This window comes from Sarcophilus harrisii, chromosome 3 (genome assembly GCF_902635505.1).
Source record: "Sarcophilus harrisii chromosome 3, mSarHar1.11, whole genome shotgun sequence".
NCBI classification, from domain to species: domain Eukaryota; kingdom Metazoa; phylum Chordata; class Mammalia; order Dasyuromorphia; family Dasyuridae; genus Sarcophilus; species Sarcophilus harrisii.
Window position 1 is genome coordinate 131192931 of NC_045428.1, and position 24291 is coordinate 131217221.

Genomic DNA, 24291 nt, shown 5'->3' on the forward strand with positions numbered 1-24291 from the left:
AACCTCTTGTTCCAATTTTCCCTCTTCCCCCCCCCCCCTCCCCTAGATGGCAGGATGAATAGTGTTAAATATTTAAAATAAAATTAGATACACAATAAAGTATACCTGACCAAAACTTATTTTTGTAGAAAAAAATTAGACTCTGAAATATTGTTCAATTAGCCTGAAGGAAATCAAAATGCAGGTTATAAATATAGGGATTGGGAATTCAATGTAATGGTTTTAGTCATCTCCCAGAGTTCTTTTTCTGGGCTATAGTTCAGTTCATTCCTCCATTAAAATGATTTGGTTGATCTCGTTGCTGAGGGATGGCCCTGATCCATCGAACTGGTCATCATATATTTTGTTAATATAATGATCTCCTGGTCCTGCTCATTTCACTCACATCAGTTCGTGTAAGTCTCCCAGGCCTTTCTAAATTATCCTTTTGGTTTTCTTACAGAACAGTAATATTCCATAATTTTCATATACCACAATTTAAACCATTCTCCAATGATGGACATCCATTCAGTTTTCAGTTTTAACCACTAAAAGGGCTGCCAAACATTCGTACATGGTCCCTTTCCCTTCTTTATAATCTCTTTGGGATATAATCCCAGTAGTAACACTGCTGGATCAAAGGGTATGCACAGTTTGATAACTTATTATTGCACATTCTTACAGTTATTATTTACAATGTATTCCTGATTCTGCTTCTTTCACTTAACATCAATTCATATAAATATTTCCAGGCATTTCTAAAATCATTTAGTTCATCATTTTTTATAGAACAATAATTTTCTATAACTTTCATATACCATAACATTCATCCAATAACTAATTGGTGGACATTTATTCATTTTCTAATTCTTTGGTTCCACAAAAATAATTGCTACAAATATTTTTGCATATGTGGGTCCTTTTCCCTCTTTTATGACTTACTTGGAGTACAGACCCAATATTGGCATTTCTGGGTCAAAAGGTATACACAATATAGTCCTTTGGGCATAGTTACATTTTTTTTCTCCAAAACGGTTGGATCAATTCACAACTCCACCAATGTATTAATGTTCCAGTTTTGCAACATCAGCTCCAACATTTATCCTTATTGTTTTCTGTCATCTTATCCAGTCTTAAGAGGCGTGAGGTGATATTTTAAAATTATTTTAATCTACATTTCTCTAATCAATAGTGATTTAGAGCATTTTTTCATATGACTACATATGGTTTTAATTTCCATCAAAAGAAAACTATTTATTCTTATCCTTTTACCATTTATCAATCGAGGGATGACTTGTATTATAAATTTCAAACTATTCTTTCTATGTTATAGAAACGAGACCTTTATCAGAAACACTGACTGCAAAGATTTTTTTTTTTCCCCCAGGAAAGATTACTTACTCCAGCCTTGAAGCCTTACTTCAGGTTTGGCAGTCTATCCATTTTGCCACTTAGGTGCACCTCAGGAATTTAAAGGCAATGAAATTCTTTATGACAGCTATGTTATATAGCATAAAAAGTACTTGAAGTATAGTCATATAAGTTTTGTTCCAATTAGCCAGCTATGTAGCCCAGTTGATAAAAGGCTGAGCCTGTAATCAGAAAGGCCTGAATTTAAATCATTGTTCAGTTATTAGATGTGTATCCCTGGGTAAATGACTGTACTTCAGTCTATCTCAATTTCTTCATCTATAAAATAAGGATAATAGACAGCACCTGCCTCTCAGACTGCTATGGATGAATTGAGATTTTATATACAGACATTATCTATCTATCTATCTGTCTGTCTGTCTGTCTGTCTATCAATCTATCTATCTTGCTTCTTTTAAACATTAAAGCACTAAATGATGCTAGCTACTTTTATTAGACATTTTCTATAAAATATGAGAGTACTAAAAGACTTCTAAGTTAACTTTTATACTTCAGATTTGTAGTCATATAATAAAACACACATGTAAAAATGTAATTTGAGTTTAAAAGAAGCTTTTAAAAAATAAACCATGAATTTTAAACTAAGTTAAAAATCCATAGTCTTTCTAAATTCTCATAATAGAGACTTATTTTAAACTGTTATTTTTAATATCAGCTAATCTTAGAAATGTAATTTTAACATGGCTTGTTAGGACTTGAAAAATAACAAACAAATGTAGATGATATATTTAATATTTATAAGAACTTACCTCTACCCTCCAGGCTTAAGAAAAGGACATTTATGGGAGTTCTTTGATAAGAGAGTGTCATTAATCATACTGTTTATTTTATAGTCTTTATTTACATTGAAGCCAGAGAGGACATAATTTACAGACTTCTGTAACCTTGACTTTGGGTATATTCAGAACTATTTTAGAGTTGCAGCAATGTCATTAATAGTTTTTAAGTGTATAATACTAGAGCTCAGAATTCCAAATGAGACAGTGGCATTCCACACAGCCTACTGAAAAGGTTCTACCATCAGTAAATCATTAACAAAAGGCATTATGTTCTGTCTGGGAACAAATAGCTTGAGAATAGTAATGTTTTGAATTCTCACAAGCTCAGCACTGAGGTACAAAATGTTTTAACTGGGATTATGATTTGTTCAACTTTAATTCTTTATTTGGTTCCTTTTCATAGTAAATCATTTCTTTAGTTGACATATACATAGAATATTTTTACACACAACCACATACAAATACAATCATACAATACACACAGACACACAGACACCAACATAGTCAAATATTAAGCTAGAAGATATACATAGATTGTTCAACAGATATAGCTAGATATATATGTTATGTCTTATTCTGTATATATGTGTATACAGAGAGAAAGACAAAAGACATACAGATAGACAGACAGACAGAGAGGGCTTCATAATGATTGCAGGCTTTTAAGTAAAGCTATAGATATGTATATGTATCAGACTGTTGAGACCTTTTCCAATTATTTTCTAATGGCATATAGGAAGACAATCCTCTTCAGGAAAGAAAAGAAATGGACAAACAAAAAAAAATGACTATTTAAATATATATTGTTTTTTAATGATAGCTTCCTCAAGGAAAATAAAAATTCAAATTATATTCCCCATTAGAAAATAACTACACATTTTTTAAAGTATGATAAGTAATATTTCATTAATTTTCATTGCCATGTTCTTTTCCACATACTGACTTTAAAATAATATGTGCACTTCTCTTCAAGAAAGGTTGATGGGATGGGCTAACAAATATTTTGTAAAACACCAAACTTATACTTATAGCTGTGAGTAGGAAGAATTATTGCTTTACTGCCTAAATCAGTTTTTCTCTTTTTTACAAAATTACAAATTTGAAATTCTTTGGGAATATTTTTGTACAGGCTGTCTGATAGTAAATGAGTCAAATTCCTACCTGTTCTACCTCTTTTTAAATGGTGCTAGAGAAGGAGAGAGAAAGTGATAAAGGGGTTTTCTTTGTTTTGATTTGATTTTGCTTTTGGTTTGTTTTGTCCTTTCCTAGTTTCAACTTTTCTTGTTTGGAGGGATTCATTCCCAAGTGTAAGACTGATTTTGGTGTTATTTTCTATCTATCTTAATTTATTTATAGGAAATGAATTTCAGAAGATTAATTCCATAACTATAATTTTGACTGTCAAAAAATTACTAAGGAATTATGTGAATATGGCGTAGAGTTGGGAATCAAGAGAATTAACAATGACTTCTTCTTCTTAGCAATTTGTTCCCTCAAGTTGACTACCCCTGAAAATTATTGAGACATCAAAAAAATATCAGAGCAAATAATTTAAATAAGTATCTATAAAATCATAAAATTCTTATGTTTTCTTTTTTACTATAGTATAATGTGGCATAGTATATACAAATTTGATGTCAAAATAAGGGACATTCAAGTTCAAACACTGCTTCAGATAAACTAACTGAATGAGTGTGAATAATTTACTTCATTTCTTAATATCCTTTGTTACTCTAAGATAATAATTTACATTGAGACAAGTTGCTGAAGAAGCTTTCATATTAAAATTTCCTTGATAAAAATGAAATCACAGAGCTCCCCTCACTCCCACACACCCCAAAAGTGATGAATAAATATTTTATGTTACAAATAAACTTATAAATAAGTTACAAGCTGATAAACTAGAGGGCACTGATAAACTACTCTTCTAGAGGAAAACATAAAAGAATTAAGCAGGACCTAATAGCTGGTATATTATTATTCCAAAGGCATTATAGTGATAAAGGCATCATCACATTAGAATAGACACAGCTGAATAAGAAGAATTTAGAAAGGCAAAGGCAAATGCAATAAATTCCACATATAAAGGAGAATAGGAATAAATGCAATGGGGTACAAAAAGGATGGATTAAGGTTTATCAATAGTGTTTAGTATTGTCTCCAAATAAACAGTCATCAAATTCAGCAAATAAGAATTCAGTTCAACACAATTTTTAAACCTCAAGTAGAGATGAGAAATTATGTCACTGATAAACATAAAAAGACACTTTGGGAAGCCTCTACATTTCACTGAAATAAAAGGTAATGATAATAGAATTTTGAAGATTCACATTTTTCATCCTAAAGTTTAATCCTCTTTCAAGAGAAACGTCTTGTTTTGTTTTTATGCAACAGAACTGTACAGGTCCCTGGAATGGAGAATAGTACTTATTGTAAAGGGGAGAGTTATATATTTATGGTCTTTTATTAATTACATTTTAATTAACAATTATTTTCTCTATCTCTCACCTCCCACAAACTAGGGAAAAGAAAGAAGACAAAACAAAACAGAACAAATTCCTTAAAATAAATATGAATAATCAATCCAAACAAAGAATAGCATGGGGTCATTTGATACTACTAAATCCTCTTAAATTATTTTATTTTATTTTTTTGAGGGGTGAAATACAAAATCTAATATGCATTGTGATTCTGTGATATAAGTGCATGGCAATCCATATAATGGAAGGTCTTGATTTGGATGCTAAGAAGTTTGAATTTTAGTATGCAATAAAGAAAATGAAAGTTTTTGAGGTATGAGCACAGTTGGACTTTAGAAAGACTATTATTAATAGAGTGAAGAATGAAGAAGATTAAGCAAAAAAAAAAAAGATCTGGAGAAGAGTAACCAGTTAGGAGATTTTTTAACTGGAGGAGGTTGCTTACCAGAGTTACTATAATGGAAGGAAGGTTAAAATATACAACTTAGCAAGGGATTGGCACATTGTAGTCACTTAGAATTTGTTTATTTGATTAATCAGTGAAAAGTCAAATACATTTAGGCAATAATGAATGATGTCAAATATTACAAAGAGAACATGAAAAAAAGAAAGAAAAATAGGGAATAGGGCTTTGAATATGGTGATTTGAAGGTCATTACTGACAAGTCAACAGAGTTGTGGGAGGACAACTAAGAGATCAAGTGGTTAAGGAAAGAGAGAGACAAAAAAGATAGATAAAACAAGTCTAGATTCTGTTGAATCTTACAGTGAAAAAACAAATGAGTGTAGTTAAGTAAAAGGTTCAAAGGCCTATCATAGCTGGCCTAAATTAAATAAAGTCTTGAAGTAAGCAGGAAATTCAGGAGGAAGATGTAAGGCTTAATGTGCCTAAAAGTTGGCAAAAACACATACCTATATATAAACATATAAATTTATATACTCATATATATATTATATATGTATTATATATATATATATGTTTCTGTGTGTGTTTGTATATGTGTGTATGTATGTGTATATACATATATACATCTAAATATGATCAACTAAGATTATAGATACATATATAAATATGTGTATCTATGCCATCAACTTCATGAGATAGATTTTAGTGTAGCTATTTTATACTCATTTTACAGAGGAAGAAAATGATATTTAAGTTCACACAACTGGTAAGTGACAAAAGAGGCACTCCAACTTATGTCTTCTGACTCCAAGTTCAGTGTCTCCTTCCAAAAGGGCATGCTATCCCAGATACAAGATAGAAAAAGGGATGTGAAGGAATTTGAGGACCAGATAGATACTGGAGTTTGATTATTTAAAGTATCCAGGATTGCATTGTCACAGCAAGCTCCCAGGTGAGGGAGTTCCCTCTACTGAGGTTGGTCAGTTATTTGCCATTCAATCATTTTCAGTTCTGTGTCATTTGTTGTGACTCCATTTGGGATTTTCTTGGCAAAGTTACTAGAGTATCTGTCATTTCTCTTTCTAGTTCATTTTAGAGATGAGGGAATTGAGAGAAACAAGGTTTAGTGACTTGCTCAAAATTATAAAACTAATAAATATCTGAGACCAAATTTGAACTCAAGAAGACTGATCTTCCTGAGTCAAGTTCCAATATTCTATATTAAAACTTCTTAAACTATGGGTTGTGACCTATGTGTATGTGTTTGTGTGTGTGTGTTTGGGGGGAAGGGTTGATTTGAATCTAAGTATTCATGTCTTTGGAGAAACCACTCTTTCCAAGAGTGTATACTGCCTCAATGTTTGGGAAACTTGCAAACTTACAGATAATAATTTTAAAGGTTATTTTGAAGCTAGGAGGATATCTCATTTCAAATTTAACATCTTTGTATCAGTGAAGTAATACAATGCATATTTAGTAAAATGGTATTTTTTTCCTACTATTTTACTGTGATTTTCTTTCTTTTTTTCTTTCTTTCTTTTTTTTTTTTTTTGTAAGGACAAGGTGAGGATACTATTGTTTTACAGAATTTACTTTTCATAATGAGAAAATTATATAATATTTCAAGGGGTAAAATTATGTGTTAATGGACAAAAAGATTATTACAAATTTAGTTAAAATACATTTTCACCCAATTTCTATTTTCTTTGCCTTGTAAACAAAAAGATGCATTAAAAGAGTTGAGTCAGCTGGTCTTTAAAAGTATTCTTAAATTTAGGTCCTTTTTTAGTAGCTATAATTAACAGTATAGAAAGAGTCCTAGCTTCAAAATTCAGTAGATTTCAATTAAAGTTTAAGTCCAATTCTTATTAAGTATGCAACCTGTGCTGGCAAGTCACTTTATTGCTTTGTGTCTCAATTTCCAAAATCCATTAGCAAAATGGCTAGAAGAGATGAACCACTTTATAAAGATATTCTGATGACAAAAGATTGAAAATGCTATACATATAAGGTGTCTTATTACCACTAGTATTGTTATTTCTCCTTCTTTTTCAGAGGTCCAAGTACATAAGGTGATTTCTTAACTTGCAAGTGAAATGGGTTTAAATAAATTGGGGCTATTTTACTACTAAACACTACTGCCACTGCTGCTGCTGTTGCTGCTGTTGCTATATTTATCTCTAAGGCTTTCAAAAAGACCTCCTATGTCTTTCTTCTCCCTTTTTCTCTGAAGGCTTCTGTGAACTGAAGAGCAAAAAATGCTCTTGCTTCTGTAACCATGGTCCCATGGAAACTCAGCCATAGAATATTATCATTTTGCACATCAATCTCAGTAGCATTTCTGGATTTTACAACTTTTTATTTCTGCCTTATTTTAAAGAATTTTGTAAAGTTAATGTAAACTGAAAAAGTAATATTAAGGGGATGTAAATGTAGTAGCCACTCAATTGTAAATAGAATTCTCAAAAAATTTTTCTTTGCCTCAGTATCCTTCATTTTCATTAAAAACATGCATTTAACCTACACATAGTATAAAAATATATTTTTATTTTGTACTACTTTTAGTGATCTTTTATCATTCTTTCATGGTAAGTAATGCAATAAATACAAAAGTATAAAATCTGTATTTGGATTGGGTGTTTCTTAAATTAGTGGAAGGTATTATGGATAGAGAGATAGATATTACAAAGAATATTCCTCTTTTTGACTGCTAACTACAGTGACTTCTTACGTTATTCTGAAAGCTGTGTCTATAGAGCTGAGCATCTTTGTAGCTTTATATTGTCTGTAGTTTTATACAGTACATATAGTTTCATGTTTTATATATACTAGTCTTAAAATTAAGAAGAATGAACAAAAGGGAAGGACAGATATTCTGGGGTCCCAGTATTTTTGTTTTATTTTAATTTCAGAAACATGAGATTTCAAGTACATCAAGCCAGAATGAAGGAGGGAAAGACAGATAAATTTTAAATGACTAAAATTCATATTTTCCTTTATATGGATTTGTTCATAAAATCATCATCAAATAAAATATTATATAAAGGGATACATAAAATTTTAAATAATATATAGGAATAAAGACCAAATTGTGATTTTTTTTTTTTTTTGGCTATAGGAAATTCCTGAGTGAAGATATTCCTATACATGTGAAAGCTAGAGTTTCAGCAAAGGTGTTCCTAATTATAATGAAAACTATATTAACATAATTATAATAATCTTCATCATCCTTAGAGTTCATTTTATGCTTTTCACATTGTTGATAATTCACATATTCAAATAAGTGAAATTTCTACTCTTCAACTTTCCCTTCAGAATTAATTATGGTTCACTAGCTGTAAACCTGTTCTCTAGTACATAAAGTAATTAGTCAAAGCAGGAGGAGACACATGGCACAACATTGTAATTATTAATGTGTTTTTATGTACTTTGCAGTGCAACAACACCTTTTTATAGCTGTTTCACATGGGATATGTCCTACAATCTGGTCCTCTTTTCATGGTTGTATATCATCATTTGAAAGAAAAGAAAAGGCATAATTTGGTTTAAAGGGAGGTCATTAAAACTACTGATCCTTTCTGCTTTGGGTTTGAATTCTCTACTAAACCTAGACAGTAATGGAGCCTAAATTTACTTAACTTCAAAAATTATAAATTTGACATTTGAGAATTTGCTATTTATAAAGATCAAACTTCAATGAGGTAATGATATTCATTTCAAAAAACTATATATAAAAGTGACCTATGATTGACATAATCCAATTCTTTCTTTTGGCAGATAAATAAAAAGCACAAGAAGGTTAAATTATTTGCCCAAGTTCATACATCACACAAGTATGTGTGTAGTACAAGTACTAGGTGGAATAGTAGGATTTTAACTTAGATTACAGTTCAGCACTCTTCGTAATGTACTTTGTTGTATCCCTTTTCTCTATTGAAAATTCAAGAGCAATTTTTCCCTTCACCCATTGCAATCTATCAATATTTAAAGTCAGAGGTACAAAAGGGATTAATTAGGAAAATAATAAAGCAAAAATGTATTCACATACAAAATATATAAATTAGGGAGTCTAAGAAGTAATGTTAATGACTTGAGATAATACATGTTTTATTTAAAAGATGACTAATAAGGGAAAAAAATAGAAATATTGAATTTGTCCACACATACATTTATTTTGGAATGGTATTGCAAGTGTATTATCAATCAGAACTAAAATTGAATAGAAAATTGAATTGGACCATATTTTGGGATATTATGCAGTACTTTTAATTATACTAAAATGTTTATGTTGCAAGGATTTTATTTGAAGACTAACATTAGCTCAGTGATGTTAAGGGAAGCGAATGAAAACACAGTATGTTGTCAGAAGAAATAAAACAGCATGTGACCTAAAAGAGAGTGGAAAGATGTAGTAATTTAAGGGAAAGAGCAAGAGAGATATACAATGATATTTATAAAATGTTAAAAAAATAAAGGGAGATTTTCAGAGCTTAAATAGGTTCTTGTTTTGTTAATAGAAGAGTATAATTCATCATCATAGGCAAGAATTAAATCAAGTTTGACAAGTGAGTGGAGTGATCACTCACCTTCAAAATTCATTCAGTATCTTCGGTAACCACCTAATTTTGCAAATTAAGAAATTGAGAAGATACACACACGTTATGTATGTATGTAGTTATGAATATGCAATAAGTCCATAATTTTCTCTATCATTAAGGCAGGGAGTGAAAATATTTTTCCTTCTTTCCAAATCCCCCGTCCAGTATATGATTACTTTAATCCTTCAAAAGTATGTTTAATGATCATTTTATTTGTTTATTTGTTTACACATATATACATGTGTATATAATTGATACACAGATAGCATGTGCATATATGCATACTTCTTTCTCTTCACCTCTAACAATTTATGTATATATATATACATATATATATATATATGTATGAAGAAAAGGAAAAAAAAAGGTCAACACAATATTTTCCTACTTAAATTCAATAAGGGTAATTTCTGGAGCTATACAGAGTCAAATCATTCTACATGTCTGCTTCAGATATTGGAAGTATTGTGCATCTTTCTTAAGCTACTCCACTTTTCAATTGCAAATATATTCATTTAATGCACTAGAACTAGTGCAAGGATTTTCATCAAACTTATATATACCTCTGAACTTTAAAATTTACTATTTTTCCTCTTTTAAAAACTAAAAAATTAATTTCCCCTTTCAGTTTACTGGCACCTTTCCTAATCCACATGACTTCTCAGATATTTGATGACTGTATCTTAATCAAATCTACAAGTATTGTCAGTATATGAGAATGAAATTTAACTCTAGGGGAAGATGGCAAGCTGATTAGTTTTTTAGATGAAATAAAAGTAAGATAAAATAGTAAGATCTAAAAAGAATTTAACCAGCTAAAATATTTAGTCAAATCTAATAAAATGAAATTTAATGGTGAAAAGAGTAAGGTACTATATTTGGGTTCTGAAAATTATTAGCTTTAAATACATATACACAAAGTGGAAAAGATACAAATAATAGAAATTTATTTGAAAACTGAATTGAGGCTTTTAACAGACATGAGCCTATACTGTGATTTGGTAGACAGAAATACTAATGAAATTTTAGGTTATGTAACAGAGACATAGTGTCAAGAAAGACAGGTAGTCCTTCTCTCTGCCAAAGTAGCATTTAGAGTATTGATTTCAGTTCAAGGGGACAGATTTTAGGACACATATGGACAGTCTGGATATAATCCAATATTTCAGAGGACAATCAGAATGATGAACATCTTTAGGAGTATGAATATATAGTATGAACAAGGATAATATAATGTTTTGAAAGACTGTCACAGAAAAGATAGATATGACCTGTTCTGTTTGGACACATTTGTTTAATAATAATAATATATTTCGTAGGAAAATGACAAATAAGTTTAATTCAGCAGTAAGCAAGTACTATAAAGATAAATATTGTATTAGCTTCTCAAACTCAGAATCTTCCAGTATTCTTCTTAAGGAACTATTTTGTTCTGAATGTAAATAAAGGAAAACCATTTAATTATAGAAAAGCTATATTCAAATATATGGATTACATTGTAAAATATTTTCTTTTTTTAAATATTTTCCCCCTCATATTTTAAGCTTCATGTTAACAAAGACTTTGTTTCATATCTTAGCTAACATTATAGTGATTGACATCTGGTGGTGTTAAAAGTGTATAACTGACTGCCTAAAATCAAGTTTCTAAAATTATCTAGAATAAACATTTTAATCATATAGTTGATCATTTGTAGATACAATTCACTTGACTTTCACTAAAATATTCAGTTTTTTGAGACCACAGGTAGTTATATTAATTGTTCATGTAACCCTTTTGTTCACAATCAATCACTAAGAAGTCAGTTGTGCAGATGGTTGAAACAATCTTATTATATTTAAATAGGTGCTATAGGTTATTTTTAATATTTCTTTTCCAAAATTTCTACATCAAAGATCAGGTATATTTATATACAAATATTTTTACTATTTAGTTTAGATGGAACATAAGATTAAATTTAAAGTTATAGCATAGGTTTGGCATGAAATTTCAAGGAAGAGCAATAGTCACTTGATCTAACTAATTAAATTGATAAACTCCAAGATTCATCAACAAGAATTAAAAAAATGGGGGACATATTCAATCATAGGAAGTTCATATAAGATTACCTATATATTCTACTTCATAGGCACTCTTTAGGTTGCATTTTGTCTAGTTCACAAATAGGAAGTCATATGTTCAACTGTTCCCAAGAAGATAGTTATATAAAAATACAGTCCACTAAAGCTAACTTGTCGATATTGGGGAGTGAATATGTACTTTCAAATTTGGGGGAGCCATATGGTGCCATGCATAGAGCACTGCATCTACAGTCAAGAAGGCTCATCTTCTTGAATTCAAATATTACCTCATAAAATTACAATCTTTGTGAACCTAATTTGTCTCAGTTTCCTTACTTGTAAAATGAGCCAGAAAAGGAAATAGAAACCAATAAGGTATCTTTGCCCAGAAAACCTCAAATGAGTTCATGAAGAGTCAGACATGACTAAACAACTTTTTTTATATTTATACAGACGTAGGTTATAGAAGAGTTATAGCTCTTCTATAGGGGATTTTAAAAATCAAGTGAGAAATACAAGTGAAAAATTAGGAAGAGAATTGAGAGTAGTACAAAAGTAAATACAAAAAGCTAATAATGAGAATATCTTAAATAGCAAAATTGACCAAATGGGAAATGAAATATAAATATTTATTGAGGTAAATAATTCCCTAAAAATTTGAATTGAGCTAATGGAAGCCAAATACTTTTTGAGGAATTAAAATACAGTAAATAAAACCTAAACAAATTAAAATTAATTTAATAAATGTGAAATATCTCATAGGAAAAAAAAGGTTGACCTGGCAAATAGATCCAGGAGAGCTAATTTAAAAATTATTGAACTAACAGAAAGTCACGATCAAAACAAGAACTTGACCTTCATTTTTCAAGTAATTATCAATGAAAATTGTTCTGACATTCTAGAAACAAAGAGTAAAAAGAGAAATTGAAAGAATCCACTATCTCTTCTTGAAGGAAATCCCCAAATGAAAACTGTCAGCAATATTATAGACAAATCCCAAGGTCAGGATAGCACAAGATTTAGCATCTTCTATATTAAAGGACCAGAGGGGCTTGGAATATGATATTCTGAAGAGGAATAAACTTCAGATTACAACCGAGAATCACCTACTCAACAAAACTGAGCGTAATCCATTAGGGGAAAAGGTGGATTTTCATGTATTCCTGATGAAAAAAAAAAAAAAAACAGAGCTGAATGGAAAACATGATTTTCAAATACAGGACTCAGATGAAGCACAAAGAGTTAATTAGGAAAGTGATACATCATAAGGGATTTAATAAAGTTTGTTTACATTCCTACATGGGAAAATGATACTTGTAACTCATTAGAACTTTATTATGGCAGTTAGAAAGATTTTATAAAGACAAAAGGCACAGGTGGGAATTCAATATGAAGGGAAATATTTAAAAAATGAAATTAAGTGGTGAAAGAAGAATACATTGGGAAAAAAAAAGGTAGAAATGGAATAGTGTAAATTATCTGCCATAAAAAAGAGGAAAGAAAAATATTTTACAGTGGAGGAGAAAAGTGGGAGAAGGGGAATGAGTAAATCTTACTCTCATCAGAATAGGCTCAGAGGAAATCAAAATACATAATCAATATTGATATAGAAATCTGTCTTACTAGGCGGGAAAATAGGAGAGAAATGGGATATAGGAAAGTGAGACAGCAATAAAAAAAAGGCATTTTGGGAAAGGGAGAGGTGAGTAAGAAAACATTTTTAAGGATGGGCACGGTGAGAGGAAAGAGAGTAAAATAAGTAGGGGGAAATAAAGTTAACAATAGAATTTGTAAAAAGAGTTTTGAAGCAACTTTCTCTGATAAGTCCTCGTTTCTCAATCATAAAGGGAATTAAGTCATATATATATATATATATATATATATATGTATCTGCATATGTGTGTATATATGTATGCACATATACATATATATATATATATATATATACACATATGCATATCTTTGACCTAACAATACCATTACTATGTATGAACCCCAAGAGCGATTTTACAAAAAAAAAAAAAAGAAAGAAAAAAAAAAAGGAAAATGACGTAGATGTGCAAAAATAGCAGCTCTCTTCTCAAAGCAAAATATTGGAAACTGAGTGGAAATTGGAAAATGGCTGAATAAATTACATTTTATAATTATGATAGGATTTGTGTCTGAACACAAGTTGAAGCATATTCTTTCTTTCTCTCTCTGTCGTTCTCTCTCTTTCCTCTTTATCTTGAAAGTTTTTTTTTTTTTGATGGGGAAATGTATGTTTTCTGTCATAATATAATTTTAAGGAAATGTTTTAAATTTAACTGGGGGAAATATTAAACAAATAGATTTTTAAAAATATATTTATACTGAACTATACAAATGGAGTTTAAGATATTTAAAAATGCTGCAAATAACTGTCAGGTTTATCACACACTAGTTATACTTGAATATTCAAATTTTGTATGTGTCAGATCAAGTTAAATACAGAGGTTAGTAGAATTTAAAGTCCAATTATGTGCTTAAGTATACCTATTGATCACTCTATCTCTACATTTTCATCTCCCTTTTCTTTCCAGAAGAAGCTAGGTTAACTGATCTACACTTGCTACTTTCCTATATACTTCATTCAGAATTAAAATATTGAATGCCTCCCCCGCCACCAAATATTTTTTTCCCAAACAATTACTTATATGTCTGCATATTAGTTGTATGATTCTTTATGGAAGATATGCATATTTCCTCAATAATTAATTTATAAAATATTAAAGATATTGTACTGCCTAGTTGAACCATATTAAATCTTACTTTTGTTGTTCAATTGTGGCTGATGCTTTGTGACTCAGTATGGGCTTCCTTTCTCAAAAAAACTGGAGTGGTTTGCCATTTCCCTCTTCAGTGGATTAAAGCAAAAAGAAAATATTCTTGAAAATCAAAGGAAGTAACACCACATAGCTTCTTTTCATATCTTCTTCTTCACAGGAAAACAATTGGACTGATTTATAAAACATGAAGTTTGTGAAGAAAAAAAAAACTAACAGTTTTATATATAATATAATAAATATATATTATCTTTATAACCTATATATTATCTATATAATCTATATATTATCTATATGATATCTATATATTATATATCTAGATATATATATCTAGATATATAATATATAGAAAACATATAGATAATATATATAATATATATTATCTTTATAATTATATAATCTATATATTATCTATATAATATAGATAATATATTATCTATATAATCTTTAGGCTTCACTTACTAGCTAAGTTATTGATTTATATATTAACTGCAAATAATGCAAATGATGATAGTTTAATTGAATTCCTAAAGTAGTGTGAGGTTTCAGGGTAACTATTATGCAATGCATTTCTGACTTGAACTGTTCCCTGTAGTTCCCAAGATGTGGGCCCCAAAAAATCATAGGGAAAGGATATAACTACTGTAAAGGGTCAGTGAATATATATACACACACTAAGAATCAGGAATCAACTTTTTGTACCTTTATTTACTGCCAACAAAATACATAATGTGAATCAAAATAATTTTGAAAATAGCACACTGTCTGTAGAAGAGATAATGTCTTGCAATATTTCTATTGATATTTTCTAAACAAGTATAGATGCAATTATGTTAAATAAAATACATACAGCTTTGTAATCCTTACTGAATTCATAATAGATTTTAGAATCAATTTCTGAATATTTGTAGTATTTTGTTATTGTTGATTAGTTGTCTAAATTTTCTTCATGATCTGATTTGGGATTTTTTTTTTTCTTTTTTCTTTTCTTTTCTTTTTTTTCTTTTTCTTTTTTTCTTTTTTTTTTTGGCAAATATATTGGAGTGGCTTGCCATTTTCTTCTCTAACTCATTTAACAGTCAAGGAGACCGAGGCATAGGATTAGGTGATTTGCCCATGGTCACAGAGCTACTGGGTGCTGAGGTCAGAGTTGAATTCAGGGAAGAAGAATCTTCCTCACTCCAGACCAAATACTCTGTCCACTGTACCACTTAGTTGCACCACTTTTAAATCTTACTTTTGTTGTTCAGTTGTGGCTAATGCTTTGTGACCCAGTGTGGACTTCTTTTCTCAAAGAAACTGGAATGGTTTGCCATTTCCCTCTCCAGAGGATTAAAGCAAAAATAAGTAAGCAAACAAACATTAACATAACATCTAATGTGTCTGAGGGCTGAATTTGAACTCAGATCTTTCTGATTGCAGGCCCAATGTCTTATTCTCTGTCACTTGCAATAATTATAATTTAGGTCTATTTTTCATTTTTAAAAAAAGTTTCTTCACAATCAAAAATATTTGGAATTTTTTCTTAAATTCTTATTTTATACATTTTGTAGTAAACTATTTCACTTAATATATATTACTCATGGAAGACTCAGAGGAATTGGAAACAAAATATTATGGTTCAAAGGTATGTATGATATACTCAAAAATACAGAAATGAAAATAATTGATATATAGTTTATTCCTACATTTGTCAAGAAGTAGTTGTGTGAGTTTAGGCAACACATTTAAAGTCTCTGGAACTTAGTTTATTCATTAATAAATATGAGTTTAGATTAAAGGAATTCTAAAGTTCCTTCAAGATCTAATACATTGTGATTCATTGATCTGCAATGAAATTCACTTCGCATAGATAAAGGAACTGATTAATCATTTATTTTGATTATCTCTACTCATTCATTTTTCATCTTAAAATCCATTGATATAATGCCTAGTCTTTCCTCCTTGCTCCAGTCTCATAAGATAGAACCTTTATGCTTTCTAAGAGCTTGTATTTGTGTCATTGATCTCAATCCCTCCAGTGACCTCAAGAAATTTACCCCTTTAATCAAGTCTCCTTTTCATAATAGTTTTTTTCAATTATTCATGATCTACTATATTAATTAACTCTATGTTCCCCTCAAATTAGAAAAAATAAAAGCTACCTATTTTCGTTATTTCCAAATTTTTAAATTCCACTCACTTAATACCTCCCAGTCTGGATCCTGACACCATTTTCTAACATCTGTTTTCTCCAAAGCCACTAGTGCACTTTTTTTTTCTGTCTGATATTTAATTCCCTCTTTCTTTTGCATGTTCTCTTTTGCCACTCAGATAAATTGTTCAAAAATGTTTCCTTTGTCTCCCTCCCCAACCTCTTTTTATTTTATTTTTTTAAATTTTCTTTCATTGTATATTTTTTTCAAAAAAAGATTTTGTTGTTGTTGTTTTACTTTTTTTTGTCTTGATCTCATTTCTCTTCTAATCTATTCTGACCTTTATTTTGTTTTCACAAACTACACACTTCCTTTCCTATATGTCTTTCTATATGATACATGGGATTAATCCTTCTTTTAAAAAAATATTCATTTAAGACTTAAATACAAAAAAGGTGGGGGGAACATTGCCATGTACAGAGCAGAACAAAAGAGAACAATCAAAATATAAAGCAATTAATTTCCATTTCAAGAAAGCCTATATAATAAACACTACATATTGATTTCAGAAATGTTCCTCTTTGCTTCCTCATAGATTTTCTTTTGTTCTCTGCTGTACACATTTTACTTAATTTTTTCTTACCCCTACTCATTTTCCCCTTAGAAGGCTCAAATTAAGTATGGATACACACAATGTGTTCATTTATATAAATATACAGATACAGATATATACATGTCTATAATCATACACATATATGACACATACACATTCATATGTATCTATATTAGCCTGCACTGTTTGCTCTCTGTTGCTCTGAAGGTGGATAACATCTTCCTTCATAAATTCAAGTATTTTAATATTTTTGTTCATTCACCAGCTCATCATTTGATATACCAAATCAATATTCCAACCTTATATTGTTTAGTTATTTTAAATAGTCTAAAGCAATATTAATATGGCTGATGAAATAATTTTCTATTTTTCTCTTTTGTTTAAATTTATTTTATTGTCCAAGATTGTGATTACTACCACCAGAATTTGTACATAATAAATTATATTTCTCATCTTTGTTATTATGGTTATATATCTATATCTATCTATCTATATCTTTTGTTTCCTATTTCTCCTGACTCTTCTGCCTCACTTCTGTCTGCTACTTTACTCACCTATTACTTAAACTAAACCTCCCCCAAATTTATTGTCCAAGATTGTGATTACTACCACCAGAATTTGTACATAATAAATTATATTTCTCATCTTTGTTATTATGGTTATATATCTATATCTATATCTATCTATCTATCTATCTATCTATATCTTTTGTTTCCTATTTCTCCTGACTCTTCTGCCTCACTTCTGTCTGCTACTTTACTCACCTATTAATTAAACTAAACCTCCCCCAAAGGATCTTTCCCTTATCCCATTCCCATTAATGTAGACACCTTATTACATTTCCTTTAATCTGCATATGTTTCTGTAACCCCACCCCACCCTTATCCTATTGCCTCACTCTCTTATTTCTTTATGAATGTAGAAGACATTGATTCTCTTCTAAATATCCCTGATGTGGTCTGAGTAGGATTCTTCTGAAAACCCATTCCCTATCTATCCTCTAGTCCTCCCCTATCTCCTTACCACCCTATTTCATCCTGAATTTTGAAGACTTTCATATTCTTCTAAATAGATATGTATTCTTCTCTTTATCTCACTCCAGATGAAAGTAGTATTCCAAAACAGTCAGCCCTTCTCCTTTATGTTAATATCTCTGTGTTTCCTACATGGTTTTGCTTTTTAGAACAGACTCAACTTTACCCCAATTTTTTTTCAAACTATTCAATTGCTATTAAAAATCTTAGACATACCATTTATATTTCTATGTATAAAATGTAAACAACTTGTTCTTATTGAGTCTTTTGGAATTAGTCTTTGATGTTTATATTTTTCTTGGCTTTTGTATGTAACGAATTTGGGGCCTTTTTGCAACAAATCCTGAAATTCTGACAATTCATTAAAGCAATATTTTTGTTTATTTTTTAATCTTTCAGGATTATGCTTAATTTTTGTGTGTATGGCTTTTTCAGCAGCTGTAAGGGCCAAGTGTACTTGAAACAAGTAATTTTACAACAAGGTGTTAACTCAGTGGAATTAAGATAATGATTCTCTAGTTTACATGTACTTAGTACTTGGTATAGTTCTACAAGATTGACACCTATGATGATGTACTTATAATAGAGTATATAAGAGTTAATAGGTCTGGGAAGGAAGACAAGACTCTGAGATAGAGAAGATAGAGGCTGGGGGACAGACTCCAAGATAAAGACCCTCATTGTGGCTGTCCTGTCTCCTTCACAGTTTGTGTCCTTCTGGTGACACCAAGATAGCTTTCTGGGGAACCTTCAGATGGGCTTTGGTTTTAGTGGAGAATTGAAGGAGACAGGAGAACTACCAGGATGGTGGGAGATGGAATGTCTCTCTTCCAGTTCTTGTTGGCTCTTCTATACCCTATTACAATTACATCATTACAGCATACTGATTATGTGTGAACTTAGAGAACCATTATATTACAATGCTAAGTACTAAGTATATATGTAGATTAGATAACCATTGTCTCATTAATTCCTCAGAGTTAACACCTTGTTTCAAGTGTACTTCTTTCAAGTATACTTCACCACAATTCTGGCTCTCTACAAGCAACATCCCCAGTTATTGTGCTCTTCAAAATTATAATGTTCTAAGATCTGGAGTTTTTAAATATAGCACACAGAATCTTGTGTGATTCCAACTGTATCGTATTGCTTTACTTTAATATTTCAATTACCATAGTATTTTATTTTTTCTTATTGCTCATAGTATTTTCTATTTGACCTAGGAGCTTCTGCATTTTACTATGTTATTCCTGTAGTTTTTAGTGGTGATTGATGGATTTTTTTTTTACTAGTTCTGCTTTCCCCCTTTTTTTTCCTATTTCACAACAATTTTCTTCAATTTTTTTGTTCTATCATTGTATTAAGATTTTTTTTTGTTTATAGGTTTCAGATAATCTTATTGTTTTTATGTTTTCTTGATTTGGTCTTAGGATCAGTTGTTTTTATGTAATGCTTCAAATTCTTTTCTATTTTTTCATTCTTTATATATTTTAAAAAATTATTTCTTGATTTCTTATAATTTTGATTTTTCTTGCCTTATTCTGGTTTTCAAAGTTGTGTTCATTCTTAAGTGTTTTGATCTCCTTTCTAGTTAATCTTCTTTTCATAATTAAAAAAAATATTTGGGCACTTCTAGTCCTGGGGTGTGGAAGATGGTGCCTTTAACCTGAACATCTCCTTCAATTCTCTCTTCTGGTCTATAATCAACACCAAGAACTTGCCCACCTCTAAGTTCCCACATCCAGCAGAGACCCAACTGCTTCTACCATCACCAGGCATATGCTGGTTCCATTTTGCCCAGGGTTCAATCTTAGCAGCACAGGTTAACCTTTATCAGCAGAGGTGTCTTAAACCTCCCGGATTCAGATGCCAGACTGACTGAAAATTTATATGGTTGAGGCCAGGATACTTTTCAATCCACCTAACCACAGGCCTCATTACTTGGTTTCAGTGGAACTCTCCTGGAAATATTTACACTTAAGATGGGCAAAACTTCAGTTCCTGTGTCTTTCTTGAGATCTTTTCTGTTTGTTCTAGTAGTACCACTACTCTGTCCCCACTCTTCTTAATTTTTTCAGCCGTACATTCATGCTGAGGTGATGTTATGTCTTGTGGGGAAGATTTGAGAGCTCATAATTTTCTTACCTACTCTCTCACCTTCTCAGAATCTTCTTTCAGGATTAATATTTCTTAAACACTAGTTTTGATCTCAATCTTACATTGAATTTTTGGTTTGTTATATTTAAATAAATACATATTATTAAATATTTAAATCTCTCCCTCTATTTAGCACAAAATACAATAGAACTTAAGTTCTTCACATTCTGAAGTATAATTTCTTGAAGTAAAGCAGTATGATACAAGGAGTGATATAAGGTAGAATTTGTTCTGTCCAAAGCTATAGGGCTTGGCTGTTGGCTTTTACCCAATTGCTAATTATTTGTTCCAGCCTGTTCCCTCATCACTCTGGTTACTTCATGTTTTTTGGAATTGTATAAATCCTAACACTATTTTTGTAACAAACTTGATGTTTTAGACATGGTAGTCTTTCAATGCAAAACATTTGCTTCAGAATAGATTCATTAAAAGTTACTTTACCTTTCATTTCATAAAGACACAACATTTTGCATGGCAATTGGTTTTAGAGGCAACCCTGCTATAATTCCAGAGTGATGTGACATCTCTCTCTTTTCTTCAGGATCTCGGTCATGGTTCAGATCAAGTGATAACTCCATCAAGGACCTTTCCTGATTTTCACAGCTCCTAATATTCTCCTTCATTGGGATACTAGATAGATTTTACCAGTATTCAAAATTACTTTGTATTTATGTATATGTAGGTACATACAGGTGCATATGAATACATATAAACATAAATATTTATACAGATAGAAGGGTGTACTTAAAGTCAGGAAGATTAAATCTAAATTCTGTCTCAGATACTTATTAGCTATGTGATTGTGTACAAGTAATTTGATGCTTGACTTTCAGTTTTTTGTCATGAAAAGATAATAACAAGACTGGTATCATAGGCACAGTTGTTGTGAGCAACAAATGAAATGACATCTAAAACATTTTACAAATTGTTTCTGCTGTCCTTCACCCTTCATACTTCAAGAATATGGAGTCAAGGTACTGTGTGTTCATCTGTGCCTTGTTAGTCTGTTTTGAATTAAATTGGCTTTGGGCACAAATAATCTGTTTGAATATTTGCAACAGAGTTATCTCTAGATTTGTACATCTTACATCTTTGGGAGAAGACCTCAATGTCTTGTACTTAGCAGCTCATTTTACCAGATAATCTTCAGAATCTTCCTAAAATGATTCTCATGGAAAAAAGTTCAGTTTTCTGGTATGGTACTGATAAATTGTATAGGTTTTACAGCCATATAACAATGAAGTCAGCACATTGCCTCTGTAAATCTTTAGGTTGGTATGTAGCCTAATACCTCTTTTCTGAAATGCTTTCTTTCTGAGCTTGCCAGTACAGAGTTGACTCTGGCAATGTGTGCATCAACCTCATTATCTATTAGGACACTCCTAGAAAGTATACTGCCAAGGTAAGCGAACTTGTCCACAACGTTCAAATTTTCGCCATTTGCTGTAACCAATGACTCCACATACAGAAGGTATGGTACTGCTGGTGAAGATCCTCTGCTTTCTTGTCAGGCCAAAATAAGCACAAAAGAAGAGAATCAGTTCATTTGCTTGCTTTGTAGCCACAGAGGATGCAATTAATGCACAATCATCTGCAAAACAAACAAGCAAAAAAAAAGACCAACTCTCCCCTCACTTTAATTTTTGTTTGTACACTTTTCATGTTGAATTTTACAAACTTTAAAGTGCTAAATAAATGCTAGAAATTATTTTATTCTCATGCATATATGTATATATGTATTTGTATGTGCATGAAATATTTGCATATAAAACTCTTGGCAGAAGGTAAATAATTTTGATTGTGTTTCAACAACTTAAAAAAAAGAATGACTTTTCCATTTACATTGTAATCACTGGTGATTTTACTTCCACTTAATTCAATAGTCATTTATTAAGTACCTACAACATACCAGATATTATAAGAAGGAAAGCAAATGGATAAAATTTAGAGGAAAAAAAACAGTAAAGAAATGAAGAGAGGAAGAGGATGGATGAAAAAAGGGAGGAAGGAATGGAAGAGGGAAAGAACAAAGCAAGGAAGGAACATGGGAAAGAAGGGAGGAAAGACAAAAGAGAGGAAGAAAGATGACTAGACAAGAAAGCAAACTGAATAGTAAAGAATGATTAAACTAATAAATTGTCCACATAAAAGTACATGATTTTTACATAAAAAGTTCTAGTGAAGTAGAGAGAACAGAGTCAAAGTCTTCCAGTTTTGATTTATAAATGGGCAAATGGATAACCAGACAGGTGAAATCTGTGATTGAGTATACCCAACTTTTTACAGTTTTGGTACTGCAAAATTGCAAATGATGCTTCAAAATAATTTCATCTCATGTAAAAAATAAAATTACAGTCTTTTTCAAATATTTTCTCCTTGTAATCATGTAGAAAACAGATAATGGTTATGCAAATGGACAGATAAACTGTGTCCCATGAGAAAACATTCAATTTTTTCTCCAGATTATTATGAAAACACCTACCAGTCAGATTCAAAGTGTCCCCTTCAAAAAATATAATGCATGGTAATGGATCCAGTTTTTCAATACCTCATTTTTTTCACACTTCAAATTTCATTGGAGAATCCATATATAATTAGAACTTCATATAAAGTAGCTTGTTCTGATGCAGTTAAACTTCTTCAGAATATTTTCATGGGTGGAGAGGCTTTTAATCAGTAACAAGGAAATGCAATGAAATGCTTTCCTCATATAATGAGCTTTTAGCTAGGGATTTTAAATATGAAAGTCTAACAGGAATAAATAGTAAATGGAATAGTTGAAAAAATGAATGAAAAAATTCAATATTCTAGAATTTGGTCCAAATGCTTTACATTAGACTTCCTCAAGGGTTCTCAGGGGCCATCTCAATCCAACAAATGGAAAACTTATCAAGAAAAATGACATTTTGCTCATGTGCTGTTCCCTGCTCTAAGAGTATGATTTAAATTCAAGTCAATGCTAAGGATGCAAAAATATAAGAGAATGTTGTCTGACTAAAGAAATTAACAGACAGGATTTTGGAAAGATGGAAATGTTATGTCAGAAAATTCCAAGTACTACAGATTTCACTCACAAACAAAACAAAGTTATACCTCAAGTCAAACATAGACTGGTGAAAAACAAATAAGACTTGGGGCAAAACAGGGGTCCTCCTGAGATAACACAATAAGATTTATGGAAAGACCCCAAAACAGAGATATAACCTGTATAAAAAGTATTTACTCTTTAAACACCTCCAGGTTTTTTCCACTGAAACATTAAGTGGAGAGCCCTAAGGCTAGTTGGATTTAACTCAGCTCAAACTTCAGAAACTGTCTTCACCTAGACATTGTAGGGAATTGGGGTCTGACTCCAGGAAGACTGAAGGAACCTTTGCTGATAATGACTGTCAGCTTAAATTTGGCTGCTGAGATGCAGCTATGGGCAAGAAGGAACCAGCACACTCAATGAGTACAAAAGCAGTGAGGCAGTCACTTATAAGAGGATGGAGTTCTTGGTTTTTGGTCCCAAGTCAGAGAGAACTGAAGTGAAGCCAGAGGTACTGTTCCTCTCCTCCCATCCCCTAGGACTAGAGGTGTAGTCTACTAGTACTTGTAGTGTAACTAGAGGTTACACTAATAAGTTCTTATTTAAAGAAGAAGAAAAAGAAGAAGAAGAAGAAGAAGAAGAAGAAGAAGAGGAAGAAAAGGAAGAAGAAGAAGAAGACGAAGAAGAAAGGACATTTTAGTTTAAAAAAATGCCTTTCCTACCCCAAAGAGTAATATCAAATAGTTACCTGCCCAAAGAGCATTTATAGAAAAAAAAATCAAAAAAA